Below are 27,711 nucleotides of genomic sequence, written 5' to 3'. Positions count from 1 at the left end.
TCACTCGGAGTGTATGAAAGTTAGGCTCTTAGCTGATTCAGCAATTTTACAAAGCTTCTCTTGAATTAATTAATCAGTGAAAGTTGAATTGGATCAGGAAATAAGAGAATATTTTAGAATGAAGTTACTATGGGCTAAATTAAGATAAAACCTTGGAAATTAATTAAATTGAAATTAAAGTTTAAAATATCATTATATATATAACCTTACTGAATTGCTTGACGTTAAAATAGGTATTGGAATTTGCGCATCATATAATAATGCAGATAAAAGTAACACGGATATTTTTAAATTCCACCCATAATTACAAACCGCGTTGGACGATCAGATCATTGATGTTCAATTATGTACGTTGGGTGATTGATTATATTCCTGATAACATTATTATCTCTATTTCACATATTTTAGGGATAACATTAATAATATAATATAAACAAATATAGATAGGATAATATAGGATAGCTATAAAAAGATGTAAGGAAAGAAAAATAATTTTTTTTCGTAGTAAATTAATATAATTGTAAAATAGATAAATCAAATAATATAATAAATAAATTTAAATGATTGAGATGAATGAGACCAAAAATAACATTATTTATTTATTTTATTCATTTCATTTCATTTATTTATTTTTATTCAATTTATTTTAAAATTCTTGCGGGATTTTGAACATTGAAGTGTAAGTAATTATTTTCAAGATGAGAACTTAAAAAGTTGTATGAGTTTCTTTCTGGAGTTGCACTGAAAGGTATTTGATGATAAAAAAAATTATCACAATCTTCTCCTCCTTTTTTTAAAGCTTATCAATATTAGCAAGTTATTTATTAGCTTAAGGGTTCTCCTCTCGACTTTCTAATATAATTCGATAACGTGTCATATTTTGTGTTTCATTTCGTCGTAGCATGAAGAGAATAGAATGGAAATCAATGAGATGGTATATCTTCCCAATGATCGCTTTAATACAAAGTGTGATACTTATCTATATTTAGTACACAGGTTGCAAACGAACAGCATGCTGTGCCTTTGTATATCATAGCTCTCACATACACACGATCGTACTCACCGACTCACATTTATCTGATGATCTATATTGTAAAGACTCAGCTCAATAGCCCTGAAACCCTGGTGACCACTGTGACGTCCCTTTTTCCTACACTAAATAATTAGCATTTCTGGCCAGCTGTATCATCAAGTTGTAAAACTCCCACAGTGTTGCCTGCAGATTGCCAGATGGGTCACTGGCCAGACGGTCATCTGGCTCCGGCCAGTGAGTCCAGATAAGGAACCACACGTGTGTTTTCCAGGGAAATAAATCGTGTCTTCGAAAGGGTAGAGTGTCAAACTCTCCAGATGTCAATCTTCATTTTTCTCATTGTAGATGGTGGATCATCAACAGACATTCCCACGAACGACAGGAGACCATTTAGGTTTGTTCTGAACGGTGATCGGGTATCAGGAAGCCCAAATGTACCAATGCGGACATGACAGGTAGAGTCTGAGAGAAAAATAAAATGCGAGATTTTTCGGAAGAAAAAGAGAAGAGAGGAGGAAAGTGAGAGAAGCTTCGTGTGAATCGAACATCTGAGTAAAATTCCATCCGAAGAGAATTCGGTGAATTCTGAGAGCTACTCTTGTAGTAGTAGCCTGAGACGCCAACAGCCTGTTAGCTGTTCTTGTGAAGTTGTTTTCTCCGAAATTGTTCGAGGAACTATTCTTGTTTAATTTTCGTGTTGTAAATAGCATTATTCATTTAACCTAGATGAGAAAGAGTTGTTTTTCTTTAAATAAGGCTGTAAATAAAGAAAATTGTATATAAACGCTACCCTTTATTTGATCGGACAGGATCAAGTCATTACAATATGGTATAAAATTTGAAACACAATTCTAGAGTTTAAACGAAGTTCCTCTCAAACTACTCGTTGACGCTTTAATTTTCGAATTCGCATGCAGCGGACTGATTTCGATCTAAATTTGATACAAATATGTAATTTTGATGTGAAGATCACATGCAAAATTTTATCTTTTTATAGCATTACATTTTTCAGTTATTAAGTTTGCAGAATGGTATAATGCCAAAAATGCTTTTTTAAGGGAAGAGAGATTAAAATCGAAGATGTATCAAAATCTTAAGGTCGAATTATTTATAATAATACTTTCAATATTTTATTTTCAAGAAAATAAAGCAATTAACAGATTAAATCGGCCTAACTAGAGACATATTAAAATTTGCTGAATAGCTATTTTAGAAATGAAACCAGTTTCATTTACCTTTAAAAATTACTACATTGTCTTATTTATTGTTTCCATTACCGGGTTGTCAGTTATCAATTTTTCCTACGGGAATGTTTTAGTGAACAGTATTTCTTACGAAAATTTTTTGCACAAGTTAAAGGTATGATAAGTGATAGAAGTTTAAATATTTGAAGCCCTCCCTCATAAAAAAAATTAAATGTATAATCATTTGAAATAAAATTTACTGCTTAACTTTTGCAGTTATAATTCATTTGCTAAGATCATTTAAGAGATTAAGGAACATAAACATATATAAATATGTACTGCAAGATTTTAGGAAGTTAAAGTCCTCTTTTAGTCGACAAAGCACGCGAAACCAAGAATTTAAGGCTTTCTAGTTCCTCTTTCTTACAACTGGAACTAAAAAAGATCCAAAAATACGCCGTCTGGCGTCGCAACTCAATTGTATCATTAAACAGTATACTTTTCTAAATAAACTGACTTCTTTTTCTGTTGCAAATCTTAAGAGGCAGGATCGCTAGCTCTTTTTCTAAGCAGAGGATGAAGGTACCAAAAATAAAATACGACTTGTCACTAATATGCCAGTTTCCGCACAGCCTCAGACAATGGTTTTCTTGTTGTGCATATCCTATTCGCGTGAAGCCATCTTTTTATCTTCCGTGATTCCCATCAATGATACTCTGTGCTTCAGTCGACTTACTGGCAACACAAAAATGAAAACTAGAGGTTTATATATATATATATAACCTAGCTAATAGTTGGCAGAAGTTCAAAATGTCAAAGTCGACAGTGTCTTTTTAGTCAATTCATTGTCTAAGCTTAGAATATTGTCTTTAGGCTGATATCATCTTGAGATTTTAAGCATTCGTTCTTACAAAACAGTATGCCAAACAAACATATGGAGGCCAGTGCAGTGGCGTAGCTACCGGAATAGGTATACAGATTCGGTCGCCCATCTTAGATGACCCCACTGAGATAAAAGCATCGGTAGCATTTTTTAAACATCAGCAGCATATGTCGAAGGGGCCAAAAAAAAAAAAAATACTATGGCATCGGCTCTGTTATGGTTAAGAAAGAAATGATCTTAAAAGTTATAATATCCTTCTTTGAATAGTTGAGAATAAAAATCAAATATTTCCAATTCAGAAACCAAGACGCTAGACGTTACTTGAAGTGATGAGAAAGAACAGAATCTTCGAACAAGTCCTTACTTGTGCACACACAATTAAAAGACCAATCTATTCCAAACACTTCTACAAAAGTCAAATTGGGAATGAGGGGCTTGTGAATGAAAAAACTATTAGAGAAATAACCACAACAGTAGGGATAATCTGGTTTAACATTTTCTTTACATGGCGTATCTGATGAACATGATGAAATGTTGTTGAAGGCTCATGTGATCCAAGAGAATGATAGTACGGTTTTTCAAAACTAATGCTTGGAATGTTTGCTGTGTTGAACTTCTTGGTAGAAAAGATTGTCAAGTATTTTGTTGATAAACTCACGCAATTCTATGAAGACTATTTCGTTAAAGATTAATAGTGAGAGGATTATTTAAGCGAATGACGAGAAAGTCTTCTCCACTAATACGGTGCTTGTAAACAGTTGCAAAATTGTGATTGCCCTATTGAATATTTCAAACTATTCTTTGAAATCAACCCAGAATAAGATGGGGAAATTTCTGTCCAAATTCTAACTTACAACAGCTTTTTATCTTTTCTGCTACAACAGCTGTTAAACTTCTTCTTTTATTTTATTTATTTATTTGTACAATCAAACTATCAATATCTACTAATATATTTTATTTTTTGCTTAACTCTTTCGAATCATTTCATGTATTTTTGGGGGTACGTAAGATAAGAGATGCTGAAATAGAATATACTATAAAATATGTTCGAAAACTATATCAAACATCAAAGTAAAGCATATTTTACACTTTGTATTGGCATGCCAAAGAATTTCCGATTCCCATGCATTGCAAGTTATTCATTCATAAATCAAAGCACATTCGAATGCGAGTTTGTGAAAAATAACTTGAATCTTGAATTTCATTTGCAAACACAAACCCTTAATTTTCCTGAAAAGTTTTCCGCTCCCATTGGATGGTTATTCCATTTATTTAGAACAACAACAAATTTTAAAAATGCATCTCGTACTTAACATAGAATGGATGACATCTATACATTACATTTTGGTTACTTTTTATAAATCAAAGCTTATTCAAATTAGTGTTCATGAGAAACGGATCTAGAAATCCAATTACAATACAAACTCTTCATTTTTCCGTTTTTTTCCCTCATATTGTTTCATAATTCCCTTTTGCTTGGTACAAGAAAAATAAATAAAAAAAAAGCACCGAGAGGAGAATAATGTAAATTATAAGCTATCCAGTGAGTTGACCGAAGAAGTAATTACACGGCGAAGCGAAACCGATTCCAACCTGCGGTCACGGATTGCATTGACGCAGCGATGACATATCACAGAATGCGAATGAGCCCTTTTTGTAGCCTTGAAAGGCCGTCTCAATGGGTCACGTGCCTGGAGAAGGCGAAATTGTCCTCCTGACTGCCAGCGAGGTCAGTCTGAGGTCGGCCAGCTGTGAGGCAGACTTCCTGGCTCCTCACTCTCATTGGAGTAGGAATTTTTCCATCAAACCACTCGGCCCATTCAAATTCAATAACATCCGACTTGTTATCCGGATACTAAAAAAGATTCAAGAAAAGCCAACTGCAGTCTCACCGTGGACTAAATCGTTTGATTGTATAAGAATTCTGGCGACGAAAGAACAGCTTGTTATTGCAGCAGACGACTTTTTAATTTCGTCCGGTATTGTTTGTTCACAATTTGCAGAAACATAAAGGCTTCTTATGGTTTATTCGTACGAACAGTGAAAAGTTGCCGTTCTTGTATGAATAACCATCATTATAAAAAAATTTCGTTGTTTATAAAGCCTGACGTAATTAATTTGTTATCGTTAAAATATAAAATCTGTTATTTCATAGAATATGATCAATTTGTTTTATGAAATAATTAGGTATTCTATGAAATAACATAATTAATGATCTGTTATTTCATAAAATTATCAGGAATTCTTTGAAATAACTGAATTATACACTTTAACGGTTACAGATTTAAGAACAGCTTTTATTGCAGCAGATGACATTCGTTCAATATTGTTTGTTCACAATTTGCAGAAATATGAAGCTTCTTGTGGTTTATTCGGATGAACAGTGAAAAGATGACTTTCTTGTGAGAATATTCATCGTTGTTTATACAGCCTGATGAAATCAATTTATTTTTGTTAAAGTATAAAATATGTTATTCCATAGAATATGATCAGTTGCTCTTTGACTAAATTATATAATTCAGTTCTATGAATGAGGAGAATTCCATGAAATAGCTGAATTATATTCTTTAAAGGTAACAGATTTACTTTCTGGATCTGATGAACAAGTATATTCCATTTGAACGAATTAGAACTCCTAGAAATTTTTATTTGCTTGTACCGTTTCGAAGGAATTATAAGAATTATTGGGAAGAATTGTTGCAGAATAAATTTTACTTCCGAAAAAAATGTTGGCCTTTGTCTTTTGGGAAAATAGATTAGAATTCAAAAATAATCAAATTTATTTATCATTCATAAATACAAATTTGTTTTATCTTTAACTTGTTTCGTTTGTTTGATAATAGTGTTATTAAAATAAACAAAGCGAAACATGTATAAGGTTTTCCTAAAAACAACTTGAAACGTGAATTTTAGAAAAGGAATAATCTGTTCATAGAAAATGCTTTAGAAAGTTTAAATTCTAATCGCTTACATAATTTAGAAGAAACTTCTCTCGCATAAACGCGTTCTCATATATTGTATATTTAAAGAATCGTAAAAAGTTAAATTACGATCCTCTGCTGGCAGTCATTTGGGATGTCTATACATTTAAAAAATTAATGTATATAAAGAAAATCTATTTATTGTAGTGTTAAATATAAAAGAACTTTTTAATTCGAAGCCATTGAGACCACAATAAAAAGAGCGAGATAAAATAATAATATTTAAATTTTCATGAAGATTTATTTTTAATATTTAACAATTTAATAAATAATGCATAGCAAATAGATAATAAATAAATAATATTAAAAGATAAGATATTAAAAATTGGAATTCAGTTTAATAGTTCCGATTAATTTACAAGCAATTTTTTAACAGTATTTGGAATAAAGCAGTTCAACAGTAGAATTTCAACATAAATAATGCAATTTACATCTAACGTATACGTTTCATAAAAAAAATATATATTGAACAGATTACCAGATACTGAGCATTTAATTTCTATAAATAAATCACAAATGAAAACCATTTTTTAATATTTAAAGTATTTTGCTTTGTCTTTGATTAGATATTAACAATACATAAAGAAGAAATTTAAGACATCAGTTTCAAAATTCGAGTTATTAATGATTTTGATATTAAAATGTTCACTTTTGTTAAGTTCCAGTGTGGGTATTATTTTGCTGCAGGGGTTTTTACACTGTATTTCATAACTCTATCTTGAATCAGAAAAAGAACAACATTCTTATGAAATTTTCTTCCATTACACCATTGGGTAATAATTTGAAAAAAAATCATTCCACTTCAAAGATTTTATCTCTTTAAAAACATTGATTAAAAAAATAACGTAATCTTATAATAAATAAAAAATAAAATCATAACAATTGCCAATTTCAATAAATGTAGAAAATATCTACATTAATATACAGTTAACAATATATATATAAGTAACAAATATATAGTCAATATTTATAAGCAAAAAAAAAAAAAAAAAATATTGTTATAACACTTTTTTTTTAGGTCTAGATAGTCGGAGTTAGACATTTTATTGGTCTAAACAATGTGAACCCTCTTTCAACAAACAATAAAGTTAGTTTCACGTTTCAGAGCACTTTCAATTTAATTCAAATGGTAATAATTTCATTTATTTCAAAAGCTTCGTGAAATACACACTTTAATTATACATCCATGATTGCGCGGAATCGACGCTTATCCACAATATTACTCAAGTAGATGTTCGAGATTTATAAATCTCTATAAACTAAATGAATTTTCTGAAACAGATAGCAGTTGAACAATTATGCTTGACAAAGGATTAGTATTATTCTAACATTTTATAATTCATAGAATTTTATTAATTTTGGGAGGGTTATTAAATAATTTGGCAATCAGGTTAAATCAATCTCTCTACGGTCTCTCGCAGTCCAGTAGCTTAGGATGGACCTTAGCCTTAGTATGCTTAAAGAAAAATCCGCCACTGTTTCTAGGATTTTTTACTAGGGTCTTTGAAATGAAATGCGACCCCAAATAGAACTATTAGAAAAGTATGAAATCCCCCCCCCCCATTCTCAGAAGGGAACTTTTTTGGGTTCTTTAAACTTTTTAAAGTAGTTTAAGTTAAGTTTTTAAAAATAGTTATTAAAAATATTTCACGTTAAAAAGTGTATAAAAACTTTTTAAGTAATTATTTTTATGTGAACTGCCGTTTATTTATCTTTACTTATTGCTTCATAAAAAAAAAAAAATTACTTTTAACTAAAAGAGTTACTTTTTTTTTTTTTTTTTGATGGAAATGGGTTTGTAAAAGAGTTTTTTTTTCCGTCCGTGAAGGAGTCACGAGGAGAAAATAATTTAATTACGTTGATAGCAATGACATTTAGATTAAACGTCTTTAACGACCAGTTGGTTCACTGGGACTAATGGTTGCTGAAAATTTCAATTCAGTATTTTGGGCAAGTTAGTCTTAATGGCTTTCTCAACAAAATATTTTAATTTTGATACAAACATAACACATAAGATTTTAGTAGCCTCCCACCAATTTTTTCATTGTACTATTCAATTTTTTTTATTGTATCTTTATAATGCAACTATATCGCAAGAAGGAGTCACCTTGTTTAAAAATGGTCTCATTGTAAAAAAAAAAAAAAAAAAAAAAAAAAAAAAAAATCACTTTTGCTTAATTTTAAAGTTAAACTTTAATTGTAAGTGTAATAAAATTTCGAATATTTTTTTAAAAACATGACTAATACTGAAACCTACAGAAATACCTTATAAAGATTTAAAAAAAAAAGCAAGATTGTTCCTGTCATAAAGGATAGCTGATCATTGAAATTAAGAAAAATTAATGACATTTATTGAACTAATAAAACATTTAATTATATTAAAAAAATAACGAGGAGCCATCTCCTCAAAGGTTTCCGGCATACTCTGTAGAAAAGGTCACATTCCATTCCATCCTCTGCGTAAAATTGCTGACCTATGTAAAGTCGCGAATGCCTTGTATGGCATTGACTAATAATAGTTACGAAATATTGACCTTTGGCACGAATCTAGGATTTTTACATGGTGCAAATATACATTTTAGAAGCCTTTTAATGGAGTAATTGAAAACAAAATTTGATTCAAAACTATAGTTATAATCACGAGATCAAATACCAAATTTCATAGATTTAAGCCACTGCATTTCCGAGTAATTTCATTTACAACCAGACTGACAGACGGACAATTCTTTGACAGATTTGATTCCAAATTTAATATCTACATTTTAGATGATAAATTTGTATATCACAATTTATCTCCCTAGCTCTTTATGTTTTGAAATATCCAGTTCAGACATGCTCGGAACAGCAAGACAGACTTCCTCTAAACGGATTTCGTTCAATATCTGATGGAAATCTATAAATTAGGTTTTTAGTTTAGATACCAAATTTCATTCTTCTAGGGTAAAGAATTTTTGAGTTATTGTGTTTACAAGCAAATAGAATGAATGTAAAAATAAATGCCGAAAATGTATTGTCGAAGTTAGAAAGGTCTGAACTGTGAAGATTTGACAAAAACGACCAAAAATTCGCCTGAACTCGAGTTCGAATTTTTTTATGATTGTAATACTTTTTCTATACTTCGTATATGATAGATTAAAGAAGCAGGAAAAGATAAGGAAGTATTAGTGTCAGATTATTAGGATGACAATATAATATGAACAATCAAAATTGAAAAGGAGAAGCTAAAAAAATTAAATCTGGTAAATCTTTTTTTTTTTTCCTTTCTTTTCTCTCTCTCTCTTTTTTAGATGAACTCCTTATTGACAAAAAAGAAAAAAACAAGCCACATCATTTTACAAAAGTCAGATTTTTTTTTTAATCCAAGAAAAAGACAATTCAAGACATCTGGTTATTTCATATAAAACCTACTATAGCAAAGTTGGGTATTTAAAATTCATTTTTTTTATATCTAACACTAAATGGTATCTAAAGAAAAGAAAATCAACCAATCCATAGTAAATATATGAGTAAAATACAAACAGGTGTACCCAATGTTGCCTAGATTTAAAACTTTCACATACATCTTTAAGAATTTTTAAGAATGCGTAAAATATTACAAGGCCCAATATTCTATCATCATCTGAAACGTTTTATTAAATAAAATGAGGATATTAATTGTTCAAGGCAATTTCAGGATCATATACAAATATTTTTTGTTTGGAGTAATTTTCTCTAATGTTACTGTGGGAATTAAATCGTGTTAATCTTTTTTTTTTAACGATGAACTATTTATTGACAGAAATAAGAAACAAAATAAGCTAAGAAATAAAACAAGCTACATCATTTTACACATACAATCCCCCCCCTCCCCCGTATTCCAAAAGTAAAAGGACGGAAATAGATAGTTCAAGACATCTGGTTATTTTACACAAAATATGTGTAAAATTCTTTTTTTTTTTTTTTTAGACCTAATACTAGCTGGCGTCTAAAATAAAGTCAACCGATCAACAATAGATATGCGAATAAAGTATAAACAGACGTACCGGACGTTGCGTGAGTTTAATACTTTCATACTCAATTTATGCAAAAACTATTTTAGTGCCAAAATATTACACTGTCCAACATTCTGTCATTCATCTGGAACGTATAATATTACTGTGGAAAAAAGAAGATTTTAGGCTCATTTCTGATGAATTAGATATTTAATTTTACATTTTAGGAAGTTAACAGTATTCTCTTGTCTTAAAAGTCAAGAATGAAAAACTTGGTTGAATTCGGCCGAATTTTGGTGCACATATGGAATATAAATATATACATGCATAGTCGCAATGAGTTTTATATTAAGATTGAAAACAAATTAATCGGCTTACTTTCTTTATATTTTAGATATAAATGAAATACAGCATAATCCAAGACATTTAATTAAAATTCCGCGTAAATATAGGTCGCGTAAAATGCGGGATAAATAAGAGATATAGAGCATACATCAGGACACAAAACACGGGAAATACCAAAATAATCTCATGGTGAACTTTGTGTTAAGAAAAGACTGATCATTTTCATACAATAGCATAAACGTACGAAGTACAGACACATCATCTGTTTAAACTGAAAAGCATTTATTTAACTGCTTAACAAAAAGTTGTGGTACATGCAGATGCGATGGGTTCTGCACCGCATTTCTACGAAAGCAGAGGCGCCACTTATTAATACCTTTTCTTGTAGTGGAATTCGAGCTTCAAAGAGGGCCTATCCGCCACACCTTGCCGCTTGTTTGCCATGTGGCGCCATGGTCTTCCCCATCCGCAGACTGTATGTCAACAAATACTGTAAAGACAGGGAAAAAAAGAAACCGAAATCGAATCCGAAAACTGTGAACCCCTTTGACAGATGCCGTTCCCGGCCTACAGAAACTTAAAACGGCTGATAATTATGAATAAAAATGTTAAATATATATGAATGTAACATTTTCTTTTAGCTGCCGTTGGCGACCAGTTGGTCCATCGAAAATATTGGTTGTGTTAATAAAATCTCTTATATAGTACTTGATGTTCATTATCCCCACAACAAAGTATTATAGGCATCAAATAGTAATACGCCTTAAAGTCGTGTTAATTTAAAACTGTTATATCTGTTTTGGTTATGGTTTAGATGAACATTCTTAGTGGTTTCGAATCCCGTGACATCATGCTGCAATTAAAAATTTTAATGTTTAGATAATCGATATCAAATTGTATGTTGTCTTCTGCAGTAATAGAATATAAGACCTGATGTAAACTGCGCAGATAATTATCTTCCTTAGCTTTCAACAATATTACTAGAAAATCACAGATTAAATACTTGATGTAATAATGAAATCGTCTAAATTTTATGGCAGGAATATAATCTATTGTTGAAAAATATACAAATAAAATTTCTAAGAAATTTTTTTTTTAAAAATTTAGAAAGAAAAAAAAACTCTGCACGCCAACTAATTTGGCATTCTTGAAAAGATAATTTTTTAAAAGTTTTAAAATAGATTAGAAATTAATTTTAAACAATAGTATTTTCGGAATTTATCGTAGAAAAACGTCAAAATCTCATTTAATTTTTAATTGATAAAAATTTTCAAAAACTACTCCGAAGTGCACTAGCCCTCCACATCATATCTGTGCCAAATGTGGCAGCACCTAGTTAAACGATATGTGCAATGATGCCACACTCACATTCCTTTTGCTATAAGTAAAGATATTTCTACATACTACTTAATTTAAAAACCGAGATACTTATTAGTTTTTTTTAATTTCATAAGTAAATAAAGCTGAAAATGTGATGAATTATTTATAATAAAGTGATCAACTTTCCTGAACAGTAATTCGATAAGCTGCCAGAAATTAGTTTTCAAGATCAGGTTTTCTGGCAAGGGGGCATGATCTTAAATAAAAATTGAAAGTAAATAAATAAATAAATTTTAAAAATCCGAGATAAGAAATTAGTTATTTATAAAATTTAAAAAAAAAATAAAGACAGAACAATTTGAAGAAACAAGAATAAATTATTTTACTTTTTTCCTTCCAGGCTGATACATCTGCAATATTCATATTAAGAAGAACCTTTCAACAAAAAATAAGAATAAAACATTTGTCAAAATCTCGCATTCAAATTTCTTGACAATTACATTACTTTCTCCATAATTTGTATAGGAGAAAATAAACAGGATAATTCTTCAACTTCCTTTTTAAAAAAATGAAACTTTTCTTTCTTTGTAAACTACGTTAGAAATCGACAAATATGGACGAAACCAATTCGAGTTTAATTGCTGATTCTTCTTTTGATCCTTTAATTTTCTGTTATGATAAAATAAAAATATATTCTATATTACAAATTTATTTTGGTTTATTTGTCAATATCAGAAATAGTAGTTTTTTAAAAATTTCTGAATAGGTTTTATAAAATATCTCTGTATCTTGTGTCAGCGATGAATAATTTGTAAGGTTTTTACTTAACTCGATGGAAAAACAATAAAAAGTTTCTTTAAAAAAACACTTAAGAAATACTGGATATGTATTGGAATATACTGGAAATCTGTTGTATATTTTGTAGTATTTTTTTGTATATTTTTATTCTCACAATTCTACCTTTCAAAGGTTAGCAGTATTTTTTTAAAGAATCATTGAATTTTTTAAATAATAATTATTATTTCTGTTTTATTAATTATTTACTATTTATTTTCTAATTTATTTATTTAACAGAAGTGTTAAATTGTACAAAAAAAAAATCATCGCAACCATTTTTTTTATTTCAGAAGTTGACAATTAAACTTATTGAACTAGAACTTTCTTTTACTCAATTTTTAATTTTTTTTTCTTTTCTTAATTTAGTTTGATTCTTAAAAGTATTTGTTGACGGAATCATGACTTGAAATTATGTGTATCAGATTTTATTGAAATTAAAAACAAACTATACCCCCAAGAAGCAATTCGTAGCCGTTGGCGAGTAATATAAAATACAATTATTTACATCAGTGAAACATTTTTTCTAACTGAGAGTATACTATCTTTAACGGCTTAAAAATTAAATGTAGGCCAAAATTAGTGATATGGTTCAAGATTAGTGATTAGCGAAAATTGGAAATATAAAATTCACTTTTTTTAATATTCTAGCCAAATTCTACTAACTTAAAAAAAAAAAAATTTAATTTAATTATTCCTTTTTAATAACCAGTTTAATCATAAGTAAAATTTGGGTCAGGATATTAATTCGGATTTGTTCTTTACAATTCCTAATTAAATTATTTCCAAGTGAAATGTAACAAAAGATTTTTTGTTACTCATCCAGAATTGAAAGTGCGCTTTCCAGATATTTTAGTATTACTTAACAAAGTAATAGCGTTTAAAATATATTATTAATGTTTTCCACACACACATGCACATATATGTATATATATTGAATGTTGCAGTGTTTTTTTCATTCGAGTTCATGGATATATTTTATTTTTATATGCATGTGTTCAGTAACAGTCACGGAAAAATATGTTTTACGTAGATGGGTTTCAAAACTTTTTGAAACCGAAATAAGTCATGGTTAGAAGGAGTGGGGGAGTTAAAATTCTTAGTACAACGAAACTCAATAGATTGCATTAATGATTAGGAGTTTTAAAGACCTTGGCTTACATTTGCGAGATCCATTTGAATATAGTTTCAAATAGGGACATCAATCTAACAGAACTCACTAGAACCGATGATCAGTTAATCATACAGATATTTTAATTTCGTAGAATAGTATGAACTGATATTAAAAATAAAGATATACCAAGAAATATGTTTTATGGCATATCTGAAGATTGATTGGTTGGTTAGATTTGTTGAATTTAGTTGCATTTCAAACTACTTCTAACCAGAATATATAATGAAATCATTCTTTAAAAAAAAAAAAAATAGAAACTCGTAGATGATGAAAAAAAGATGTTGTAATTCCGCTAATATTTATCCCCAAAACGTATGTAGAAAGTATTATTAAATGGGAAATAACGCGGAAAACTGCAAAAACCTGTAAATCATTTTCTGTTATTTCCTCTTCCGGTTTTGAAATCCTTTTCAGATCAGTAACACGATCTGAATACTGAACTAATTGAAAGCGTAATAAATTAGCAATTAATAAAAACATATTCAGCATAATTTATTCGTGGCACTTTCATGTAAATTTGATCTTTATGGGAGATAAAAGTTTTTTTAGTAGAGAATTACAAGAAAATTATTAGAAGTATAGAAAAAAATGAATAAATTCTGGATAAAAATATAATTTTGTTTCTCGTTTTAAATATTTGAAATAGAAGCTTTTTAAATTGGCTCCAAATTTCCAAACTGAGTCAAAAGTAAGCTCAGTTATATGCGCTTAATAATAATTATTATTATGCATGATTTTCATTATGGGATATTTGAATATAAATTTCTATTTTCCCGGGAAATGTTTTTTTTTAATAAATGTTTTAAAATATTCAAGTGACCTTTATTATCATCAAATTGTATGGATGATTTTCGATTATTAATCTTGATATTCAAAATTTTTAAGTTTATTTGCTTAAGCTAAAAAGAATATGGTTAAAATGCATTTTGTATACATTATTTTTTAATTAAAGTCCACCAAAAGTATATAATTAATTAAAATAAGTATATTTTAAGTCTCTTTTTAAATCCTAAAATGTGTTGGAAATTGCCACATACATTGATATATTAATAGAATATTTCGACGAAGCTGAAAATAGTATTGAGTTATCTATTATCTCTGTTTTTAAATTTACATTTATATTAACAAAATATTGTTATCAATTTCTTTGGGTTTTATATAGTATCAAAATTTTAAATAATATTTCCCTTTTTTCTTGTCAGTCAATGTTGATTTCTAGAGTGTATCGTACTAAAATTCATAGAATCGGGCAATTTTATTCAGGATTTTAGAAAACGAGAAGTTCTAATCGATATGAAATAAATCCCTCTAGCCATTAACTAAGTACTATTTGTAACCACAACATTATGCCCTATTTTTATTTATTTATTTATTTTATATTATCGCATGCAAAAAATAAAAAAAAGTTTTATAATCGCAAAAAAAAAAAAAAAAAAAAAAAAAAAAAATCTGAACTTGAGATTTTGACGAATTCTACTTTCTAGATCGAAAAGCACATCTCTCTCTCTCTCTCTCTCTCTCTCTCTCTCTCTCTATATATATATATATATATATATATATATATATATATAACGATAATATACATGGCACAGAAATCGCTCCTATTACTTATGGTTGAATGGTAACAGACAAATGTAAACAAACCATCAGAGGAATTTCAGAATGCTTCATTACATTTTTACAACTGCATTGAATTTAAAGTTTCGCTTAGCTAATTAATTGAACAACAAAATATTTACTGGCAATGTTCTGTAAGGAGTTCGTCGTTTCACCAAAAAGCATATTCTATCAGAGGAAAAGAGATTTAAAAGAAATCAAGAAAAAAATTTCAAATTAAGTTGAATCGATCGCAAAAATAAGCTAAATTGTTCCCAACTTGATTTGACAGCGGGAAAATAGTCTTTGTCTTTTATATATGATATAAAAAAAATAACTTCTTAAATTATATTAATTTCATCTCCGTACAATTTATTTCTTTCATTTCAATAATATTTTTAATTTATTTTGAAACACTATCTGTAACCATATTTGTGAATGCTATGTTGGAATTCAAAACTCATCCATCAAAACATTAAAACGCATGATTTTACCAATCATTAACTCCGAAGTAGCATTTTCATATCCGTTTTTATTTTGTAACATTTACAGTTCTTAATTTGCAGTCAACTGATTCAACTGGATTCACGTTTTATTTTTATCAAATAACAAGCTGAAATATTTTTTTAATGCATTACATATTAATCAGCTAAAAACTTTAAAAGTCAATAATTTGGGCGAGCAAACTGGTAGCCAAAGGCAGCTAGTTTGGTATTACGTCTATCTGTTAGTCGGTCAGCAAACATGATACTCACAAACATTTTGAGCTAGATAGATAAAATATTATAAATTGTCTACACCAAATTTCTATCAAATTTTCAGAGAAATCCATTCAGAGGAAGTCTGTCTGTCCGAATGTAACTTAAAATGGTAACTGCAAAGCGAAGAGAGTTAGATGAATAAAATTCGATAGACACATTAACATTTATAATGCATAGATGTTTAGATGATAATGCATTTATATAGATTACACTTAGATAGATTTAGATAGATATACTTTATATAGATACTTTACTTATATATATATATATATATACTTATATATATATACTTATATATATACTTTATATACTTATATATATACTTTAGATAGATTTATATAGATATGTACACAATTTAGATGATAATGCATTATCATCTAAATCGGCAGTCAGTCTGTATTTTAAAAAAGTCTGTAAATGCGATTATTCAAAAATACAATTATTTAAACATGTGAAATTTGATTTGCAATTTTGTGACTACAATCGCAGTTTTGTGGTAAATGATTTCAGTCCGTTGGAATAAATGTGCCTAAGACAAAAATTCGATTTTCAGGTACTATTAATCGCACGCCAGGTTTAATCGAAAAAAAAAAATATAGGAAAGATTAAGTAGATTGTGTAAAAAATGCGAAATTCGCGTCCAATACCTACATTTCGCAGCTATTGTTCGCCAATGTCATGCAAAGCATTCGTGGCCTTACTCAAGGTCCCCATTTTTATGCGGACAGCATTTTGTTAGATATGGGGGAAAACACTTCTATTAGAAAGTACGTGAGAAAATTTTCAAACCACTCCTTCCTCTCCCCACTCTTTGTTAAGTAATAATTTTATAGGCTCAATACTGTCTGTAAACTGAGGGTTGCGTCATACATGATGCAAAAATTCTTTAAAACTCTCTAAACGGCATATAGCTAGATCTACAGCTATCAAATATGCCATATAGTTATTTCTTGGAAACTAGGTACTCAATAAAAAAGAGGTTTCCAAAAAATATTTAGATTTTTAATTTTAAAAAATGATTTAAAATTTTAACGTTATTTTTTTTCCTCATTAAATTCAGAGCAAGTTATTGCTTAAAATCTGTTCTTGCCTTAGTTGAATTTTTTTTAAAAATATCATAATTAATTAATGATATTTTTTAATAAATTTGAACTTGGACACAGGAAGTTTTTAATAAATTTAATCAAAAAATTAAATTCAAAACTAAATTTTGAATTTTTTCTTTCTTTTTTTATCCCAATTATTTATGGAAAACAATTAAGGCAACTTTTTTAACAAAAGAATTGCTCAGTTTAGAATTAAAATCGGGATCTATGATTCAAAAAAACTTCTTCAAACACGGTTCCCACTATGATTTCAAGAGGTCAACAGCCCCTACTGACATCGTAACCCTTTCGAAAACAACACCCCTTTTCGTCTTCTTCCACTGAACCTCCTCCCTTTTACAACCCTGAAAGTGACTCTTAATAGACTTCGCCACTAATAATTTGTAACCGATAATTACAAGGCCCCAAACTTTGCTCATAAGCCACAATGCGACGGAATCCTTTAGAGGCGGTCCTAGCCAAAGGAGAATCGTGGCGCCACTGCGCACAATGCACGCCCCCCCACCGACAACCACGTGTCAGAGGTCGAAAGATCGTCAATTATCAACAGTTAGCTCCACTTGTCCGGGCGCTGTTTGCACACCTCCCTTGTTTTGCAGACGATTTCGCTTGTCCCACTTCGCCGGCGCAGGTGTGGATCAGACTGTCCGGCACCAGCATCAGGATTCCCACGGACGCGCGGCGACACTCGGTTATCGTTGGCGTTTTGGTTTGTTTTTTTATGGCTCTCAACACTTGTGTACAGGAATGTGGCTGGCAGGTGGGGGTGGGGGATGATGTTCTCATTAAGGGGCGCACCCCTCAATAGGCGATGAACGTAAATAAAGAGCTCGTTTATTTTATCGTTTGGTGTTTCTGGAGCGTTTGTAATAGGAGCGTTTTTGGAATTCCGGGATGACTGACTGAGAGTAAACAAATAAAGAAACATGAGGTGGCAGTGACGTAGCAGCTACTGAGGTTTTTCGCGAATTTCTAAACGTTCTTCTCTGAGGGAATAAACCGCAAATATGAAAATGATTTGTGATAAAAATGACTTTAATTTATTGATTGAAATATTATAGATGTAAATAAAATGAAATGAATAAAATAGAGCAACCTGAATAAGAAATGATTGCATGGAAAATCGTAAACTACACATAAAATATCAATTCATTTCATATATGTTAAAGTGATCTTTTTGCATAACTATTAATTAATTACTTTTCTGGAGTGTTTTTCTCTTAATTTGTAACACCTAAATTTTAAAATGTAATTCAGTATAATTATTTTTTTAATGTTTAAAGATTTAAAAAGAAAAATTGTAATGTAATAATTACATTTCTATTTTCTTCTAGCAAAAATTTCATTTTTGGCAGATTTAACTATTTCAATTAAAAATATAATATTTGGAATAATCATAGCTACTTACAATTTATATAAGAATATGTTGTGTAAATGAAAGAGCATTATTAAAGAAATTATTTATGCAACTTTATTAAATGATTTTGTAATCACACACTACCCGAAAACGATCTAAAACCTAGGAATCCTTCGAATTCTCAAGATCTAATACTTCGACAATAGTATCTTCTCCCAATATTACTTTGAATATGAGAAATATTAATAAAAAATGTAATAATTTCATTTTAACTGCGTTCATAAAATTAAATTTCTACCCACTTAAAAGAAGACTTAAAAATACTTTAAATTCTCAATTTAAGGTATTTCCTCACCTCTCGGAATGCAATAGCGATAAATTTTGACTGTCTTAACACTTCAGGACACCCACCCATTTTTTGAATGTTTGTGCACGCGCGGAGTAATTTTGACCCCGAATTGTCAAGTATATATTCTAAATTATTGGCTGTTTGTATAAAAATTAAATATGGTTAGAGTATTTGAATATATTTTCATGGAAATATATTTTATTTAAGATATAAAAGCTATTTTTAATAAGAAAAATTAAAACTGAAATTAGCCTCTTTTTTTTCCAATGCCTTTTCTGCTTTCATTTCCTTTTCCCCTTTCTATTCATATAAAATTTATTATTTGTAAAGTAAGAATTTTTTTTTTCTTTATAAAAATATCGAAAATATAAGAAAATCTATATTTTACATATAGTTTAAATTTCAAATTTTTTGAAAAAAGAAACCTAAGCATATAACTTTGAAAATTCATAACTTTTATCTTTCATTTTTATATTCACACTCTTATCATTTTTTTTCTTTTAGAATAAAATAAACTTTTAGCTTGAATTTCATGACAATTTATTCTTATTATAAGGGAATGCCTTTTATGAAAGGATTTTTTTTAACAAGCAGGAAAATACTTACCATCAGATTTTTTACAGTATTCAGAATCTGCGTTTGTACCGATTCTGTATTTTGATCATTTTCCGAAATTTTATCAATATCTAATCAATCTGGGCTATCATCTTTTTTTACTATCAATAGGAGCACTCGTAATATTAAAACAATAATAATAAAAGAATCTGAAAAGATAGCGCACGCAGGAATCAATTTGATCCTAACCCTTCAGTAAAAAATGAGACACATTGATTTCTGCTGTTCTAATCTTCTAAATCCCCCAATGACGGTACAGGAAAGAACAGGTGAATAGCATTTGGCCACGTATTCCTAGAATTTCTGAACAAAAGAGAAAGGATGGGTCAAGACCCCGTGTGTGTGCTGAGTGGTTGAACTGCTGCCCAAGCAATTTCTTAGTTTTAGGTACCAGCGTCGGGGGAAGTCCACTTTTTGAACTGCTAAACTATTGCGAAAACGCCATAAACTTGCTTTTTCGTTTGTTTTATTTTTTGTTTCTTACTCTTAAAGGCAGTGTGGCACAGCATCTTTCTGCAATGGTTATGGCTAGGATTCACAAACAATAACACTTAAAATCACACTTCATCATTGTTTTTTTTTAATTGCTCAAGTTCAGAAAAAATGGAAGTATAGCTTTTCATCATCGACCGCAATTTAATTTATTAGTATGGAATTTTAATTTATTGTAATGTATTTATTTAATTTATTAGTATGGAATTTTAATTTATTGTAATGTATTTATTTAATTTATTAGTATGGAATTTTAATTTATTGTAATTTAATTATTTAATTTATTATTATAGAATTTTAATTTATTGTAATTTATTAAAATTTTGTCAGACGATTTTATTTAGAAAAAGATTCTTTGCCTCTGAATATTAAAATTATATCTATATCGAATATTAAAATTATATCTATCTATATACGAAAAAAAGAAGAAAATTGTATTAATTTGCGAAGCGATACTGATCAAATGAATTTTTACATGACTTTTTAATTGCTTATCATACAATAATTTAATCATTCATTCATTATTTAAATAATATCATTAAATGTAATTTTTAATTATTGGGCATACTACCCCAATATAAAGAGTGGTTATGTTATTTGATTTATTCGGAGTCAAATGCTTTCTGACAGTGTATGTCTATCATAATCATACAGTGTGATACATTTATTTTCATTCATTTCGCTGCTACTTTTATTATTGATTTTTCATTTCATTTATAAATTTTTATTGACATTTTGAAAATTTTGTTCGCTAAATAAAAAAGAAGAGAGAGATGTAAAGGGCATCATGTCACTAAAGAGAAATTTTACAAAAGCAGTTTAACAGATCTTTACCTCCATACAAAATATGATATAATGCCTTTTATAGAGTAAATATCATTGTTATTTTTAAAAAAAAAAAACAGTACTTAATAATAATAGTCCTAATGTATTTAAAAATAATAATATTTAATGGAATAAATATCGGTGACCTGTACCTCTGTGTAGTACCGTAAAAATAAGAAAAAGTAATAATCAATGTTCCAAAAGAAGAAAAAAAAGGGTTTAATACTCTTTTTTTCTGACGTACATCAATGGCAAAACACAAGCAATACAGTATTAATCATTTCATTAATTATATTAAGATTTAATCATTTAATTAATTATAAATTAACAAATAATTGACCTGTCGAGTGTTAATTGAATTCAAATAGGTAATAAAACGATTAAGTGAGTATAAAAGTTTTATAGCTGTGAAAAACTTCAAGAATGATGAAACTTCAAAAGTGCATCAAATCACTCTAAAATAACAAAATACATTTGGCACTGCTGAATGAAGTTGTATTTTGAAAATATAAAAAGCGTTACCATCTTTGAATTTTTATTTTATTCATTTATTTATAAAAGACTCCTGAAATTAAGCAAGAATCAAGGAATCGTTTGCAGCAAATAAAATGCTGTTTTGCCTAATGGAGTAAAAAAAGAAATTGTCTAGGAGGATATACAGTTGGTTATTTGAAAAGGAAACATTTAAATTTAATATCATGAGGCGATGCTTAAAAGAATTAGAGAAAGAGCCACTAAATTTTTTTTAAATATTACGTTTAGAAGTGACAACAGCGATACACAGAACTAGAATTACAGAATAGTTAAGAGAAATGCATTAAAAAAATAAAATAATAAATAAGACCGTTGGATTGCATTATTTCGGAGAATGGAGGACTCTATTATTTCTATTATTCAGCACAAATATAGTTCGGAGGGTGTAAATCTGCACTTTTAAATGATTTTTTAGAAAATTTTACTAAAAATTAATTCAATAAATATTAGGCTAAATCGGGAAGTTCTTCGGAATGAAATAGCTTCCGAAAATACTGCAGCCCAAAAATTATTTTTACGCCATCAAAAAATTTAAAGGATTACTTTCAAGATCACCTATTTAGCTAGCCAATTTTTTTTTTGTCTAATTTTAATATTTTTAAAAATGCAACAAATATTTTTGTATATTTTATTTTAAGCATGCTTTTAATAAAATTAATGCGAGTTTAGTATCTATCAAAATTTGAAAATTAAAATTATTCACGTTAAAAACCATTAAGACAAAACTACGCATAAGGAATTTATTGAATTTTTTTTGCAACAAATAATCAAAGCAAGTCAGATGGTCGCTGAAGGTGACTAATAATAAGTAATTTTATAGTAATGTTTCAGCTTCTTTACTTACATTTTTATTTGAAACACGAGAAAAGGAATTCTATATTTTTTACTTTATTGCACCAGAAGTGTGGACGAAGAACGTATACACGTCGATAAAAATACCTTGAGATTTTAATTAATTCAAAGGTATCAGACCGAACTTCATGAGTCCGAAATTTCTATTCCCGAATTATATTCATGTGTTTTCAAGAACAGTAATAACTCAAAATCGCAATATACCAAACAGAAAAAATTTAAGTTTTTTTTAATTCACATTTATATTAGTACCGTTTTCATTTCAATTTTATTTACGTTCTGTCTTCGAACCTGCGCTAGGACCTATTTTAGGATGTATTTCATAATCGTGAACAGAAATCAGATGATGAGGACGACGCTTGTCCAAATTTCGAATCCGAATCATTGAGATTTAATGCTTTATATATTCATACACTCTGTTTCTCTCAATATAAAAAGCAATGCGCATAAAAAAAGATCTTATATGCAATGACTCCCAAAACTTTCATTCGCATTAAAAAAAAATTTTTTTTTGGTCTGTACATGTAAATAAATTCAATTTTGATAATTCTATTTTGTTATTTTCATGGTATTTACATTCATTTTCATGATATTTAAATACATTTATTCGAAAAGCAATTAGTGATAGAAATGAAAATTATTTGAATTTTGAGATAGCTTAAAATTTTTTTTCTTTTGATAGTAAAAGTAAAATCTGGATATTTTGAAGATTTTTATTGATGCTATTCAAACACTTTTGCTTGTGTAATATATAATAAGAACTATTTTCTCTGTTATAAGTGATAATATACAGTTATAACGAAATGTCAATGAAATAGATCAGTTATTAATCAGGGATTTTATGAAATTTTTATACATGAGTAAATATTAGATTAAGCTACAGAAACATCGCATTTAACTTAACACAATGTTAAGGATTTATTATTAGGTTGATTATTTTGTCACAGGAACTTTTTGAAAATACATGCTTTTATTTATTAGTAACTCATGACTATTTGGCAAATAATGGCATATGCAAACAGACGCTCTGGGTGCATAAATACCATAATAATTTAGTGACTTACGAAAACAGATAGAAACCTAATTAATATTTGTCTAATCATTAATATCATATTATTATTTTATAAGTCATAGAATTTAGCAAATAAATAAATTTTGACAAATTTATGTATTTGGCAACCATACTAGTAACATTTTATAATTGGCCCGCCAGTTGCGATTCTGCGCCTAACGATCATATATAGTTGTTGCCAAAATAAAATTCCGTTATTGAGCAAACTGAATTTTGTCATTGCGATCTGCATATTTGTCACTTCATTAGTGGCAATTCTCACTTTCCAAATTAAATAATTTGTTTAAGAAGGTGAAATCGAAATGAAATTAAGGAAAATATAAGATTAAACAGAATTTATAACATTTATATAGATCATTACAATTATTAAATATGTAATAATAAAAAAAGATAATGTGTGAGCTGGAGCTGAATAAAAAAGATCGTTTGACAAATAAACTACTAAATTTGATTCAAATACAGTTTAAAGGGAGAAATTTCCACCTCGGAGAGATTTTTTTTTAAAATTTTAATTAATTAAGAATCAAGTGAGATTTTGATTATTTTTTAGCTATAACTTCCGAAAAAATCGCCTCACATGTGCTTTACATTATTTCCAAAAGATTATTTTTGAGTGTCAAAGATTATCAAAGGGCAAGAAATTATCATTTTAATGATGATTATATTAAACTATTTGCCGTAATTTTTTCAGTTTAAATTTAATTAACTTTTAAACATATTTTTAAGTATGCTTTATAATAATATTTTCATTTTTATAAATGAAGCCCAAATTATTTGCATCGTTTCTTTAAATGTTTAAACGCCTGGTTGATCACTCTTAAGAACTAAGAAAGAAGGAAATTTTTCAATATCTGTGCAGTTTATATGAGAGAAAAAAAAAAAGTGAAGTTTTACAGTATTACGTATGTTAGAAGATAAATGAAACAGATTCTTACGCTTTTAATAATACTATGAATTGATAGTTCATATGTACAAAGAACAGAACAGATAAGTTTATAAAAATGACACGGATTTAAAAACTGACAAATTGATTGGAATCCTGGAAATGAAACGATATCTAAGCTATTTATTGAATTTAAAGATAACCAATATCACTGACTGGCCACCACAGGCAACTGGTAGATAATAAAGTGAGACACAGTGAAAATTCTAATGTGTATTTTTTGACACTTATCAAGAATGAAGGGAGGTTACAGGAAGAGGCATTTCTTATCTACTACTCAGTCCAGAAATTTAGAAGTTGACCACTCGACCTGAATCCAATTTTTGAATTCGCCGTCTCATTATAGAATTAAGGTGTCGTTACAAAAAAAATGTAATAAAATTCGAAGAAGATAGCTTGTTAACATTCAAAACTTGACAAGAAAACCACTCCCACCCCATCTGTTTCTAATACCTCATCCCGCCCGTACACTTAGTAGCACTTAAAAAGACTTTCTGCATGAAATTTATTTAAATTAACAACACCAAATCCACTTAATGCATTCAAACCACGACGAATTCCTCCACTAAATATTTTCTCACCCATCGAAACAAAAATTCCCCGAAAAGTGCAACCAGCCGGAAACTCGTGACCCGCAATTTTATGCAAGCGAGCGGCCACGTGCGCGGTTGCCAATGGCAACGGTTGCCGCCGCGAGAATTCCGTAGCTCTCTGTTTGCCTTGCGAAGATCACCCTATTAGGCGAGCGCTCTTCCTTCCCCAAACACCACGTGACGCACCGACAGCCAGGTGTGAGGCAGACTTGGCGGCGGCACAGCGCTTTCCCCAAGAGTACAAATTGCGGAAATCGTCTGGCTTCTGTACAGATCAGATTGGGACCGAAAAATAGTGAGTTAATCAGATGAATGGGGGCGTCAGCTGGTGAGTTTTACAACTTGGGATGCGTCATTGCTAGGGGGATGTCGTGAAGGGCTGTTGACCACCGAGTGACCAGATGGGGGAGAGGGTTGACTAAACTTCCGATGTAAACAGTGGAATGGAGGATTTTGAAAATGCTGCACCCGATTATTTTTTGTGAAAAAAGAGCCCCAACATTGTTCATTGCATTAATTTAATAATTACAGTTTCTGAGTTAATGCTAAGAGAATTAAAATAAAGCTATCATCAGATTTGCTTTATTAATGTGGAAATAATTTTTTATTATCTTTTTTTAAAGTAAATAATACGGAAACTAATTTAGAAAAAAATGTTCCTTTTAATTTATTTTTATTAATTTTTTTTTAAATTTAATCTCTGTTAATAATAACGGGGAATGTACTTATTATGTAGGCTTTTTAGAGATCAAAACATTTCGTCTCAAGTCTGAAAAAATGGCGCACATATAAATTTTGAAAGGTGGGAATATGCAATTCGAAGTAAATTTTTTAAAATTACCATTATAATTTTAAGTAATTAAAAAATCGAACACGATTTTGAAGTTTTCACATAACAACTTCGGAAAACACTAAATTATTTTTACATCATTTTAAATTTAAAAAGAAAAGTGTATCTTTTTAATGATACCTACTCAGTGTTTATGCAATTTTTTGTATCAATTTAGATAATCTTTAAGAACGTTTTTATTTATAATTTTCAATAATAATCTTTGTTCCACTAGATATTTATTCGTGCAATTTTCCTACTTTGTTAGAGATAAAGAAGAAGTATTCTGTTTATTATCTGACTAATTTGCATAAAAAAAATACGAGGAGTGAGGTTACAGTATTAAGAAGGACAATGTAGGAAAATTAGAAGACAAATCAATCACACAGTTACAATTTTAATAACCGTATGATATAACGGTACTTTGCTCTGTTTGGAAGGTTCATGTACGCTATGAATTGAACAAGGATAAGACTATTAAAATTACATAATTGTAATATCTAGTATAATTTGATATTTACAAATGTTTCGTTTAAGAAATTATAAACATCAAGTGATGTATAAGAGACTGATTTAAAAATAATATTAACGAATATTTCTTCTGGTTGGTTCTCCAAGCCAGGAAAATTAAATTAAAATAATTCTGAAAATGTTTGTTTCCCATTAATAATAGACCATTCTTAGTAAACAATTGCAGTTCAGTGTTGCATTTCAAAAAATAAAATATTTCATACTCATTTACCGAAATTTTTTAAAATTATGAGCGAGACCTTAATATGTCATAAGAAATATTAAATGCGTATAAATACTTGCATTCCTTCACGTGATAAATAATTCCGGTGATACTTTAGCAATAATAGAAAATGAGTAAAGCACCTTTGAAACATTTCATTTTAAAATTTGCCAAGCAATCGAAAAAAGGTCGAAATTACTTTGGCTTACTTAAAAGTTACACACTCAATTCATTTCCTTGATTTGATAGTCCAGAAAAAAAAAAAAAAAAAAAAGCATTTTCAAATAAAACTGGAATAATGAGTCGAAAGAATTCATCTTCAGTTAATACATTCATATGAGTCCATTTCTCCCAAATAAAGCTTGTAAGTACAGTCGACATGTTTCCTTTGAAAGTTTTCAGTTAATATTGTATTCAGGCTGTCTTTTATAAAATTTGGAAACATAAATTCCATCGCGCTATTTTATTCTTTGAAGTTATTTATTTTGCAGAAAAAGAGCGCACTTTTCGTATTTATAATTAAAAAATAACTTAGGAAAGTGCGAAGAATGGTTCGAAAAGAAAAACTGCAATCGTAAGGGTATTTTATGAAAATTTTCGTATCTTACGCATATAACAAAGTAATTCATTGAACAACTAAAGTATATGAGTCACAGAACTGAAAAATAATAGCAGTTAATAATCAAGGAAAAACATTAAATTTGATTTTCATCAAATGTTTAAATAGTTTGCATTAAATAAGTTGACTTTCATTAAGAAATAACAAAATTTTATAACAGCTGAATTTTATATGTAATTTAGTATATACTCGATTAATAAAAATGTATTTTAAATCGATCTTTTTTCGCTGGTTCCTTGAATTTTCTATCAATGTAATGTTAAAATATCGCTTATAATTTGAATTTAATATGAGATGATAACCAAAATGAAAAACTGTATTTTAGTTCTCAATTATCTTCATTATTATTCATTTGAGAATCTAACACCTTGTAACTTTCTTTATTTCACTCTTAGGTTTTTCTACTAACAATGTATTCAGTAAAAACATTTTATTTTTTCAAAATTTCGCACACTTTAGATAAGAATTTACTATTTATTTTGAATTTTTTTATTGCAATCATTGTACTTAAAGAACTGTATATGGTCTGACTAAAAAAAATACTTATTATTTCATAAAACTATTATTTTCAATATTACCATGGGATGTTTTAATTATAATCGTTATTACTTTATTACTTAAATGTATCCACTCTATATTTATTAATTATTACTTTATATACATGGGTATTGGTCGAGATGGAAATATTTTTTGTACTGTTAGAGTTTTGA

General features: G+C 28.9%; 1 protein-coding gene across 2 annotated transcripts in view; it reads right to left on the bottom strand.

Moving 5' to 3' along the window:
• The window catches only part of LOC129962714 (dimethyladenosine transferase 1, mitochondrial-like), a 66,833-nt gene that overhangs the window by 12,176 nt on the left and 26,946 nt on the right, over positions 1–27,711 (bottom strand). The window contains exon 1 of one of the 2 annotated variants that reach the window (XM_056076649.1): positions 19,501–19,616. The exons of the other annotated variant lie outside the window; for it this stretch is intronic. The gene's annotated coding sequence lies outside the window, so the exon portion shown is untranslated. Of the gene's footprint in view, positions 1–19,500; positions 19,617–27,711 lie in introns of those variants that run through there. 2 annotated transcript variants of the gene reach the window in all.

This window comes from Argiope bruennichi, chromosome 3 (assembly GCF_947563725.1).
Source record: "Argiope bruennichi chromosome 3, qqArgBrue1.1, whole genome shotgun sequence".
Classification (NCBI taxonomy): Eukaryota; Metazoa; Arthropoda; class Arachnida; order Araneae; family Araneidae; genus Argiope; species Argiope bruennichi.
This window is presented reverse-complemented; position numbering and strand designations above follow the sequence as displayed.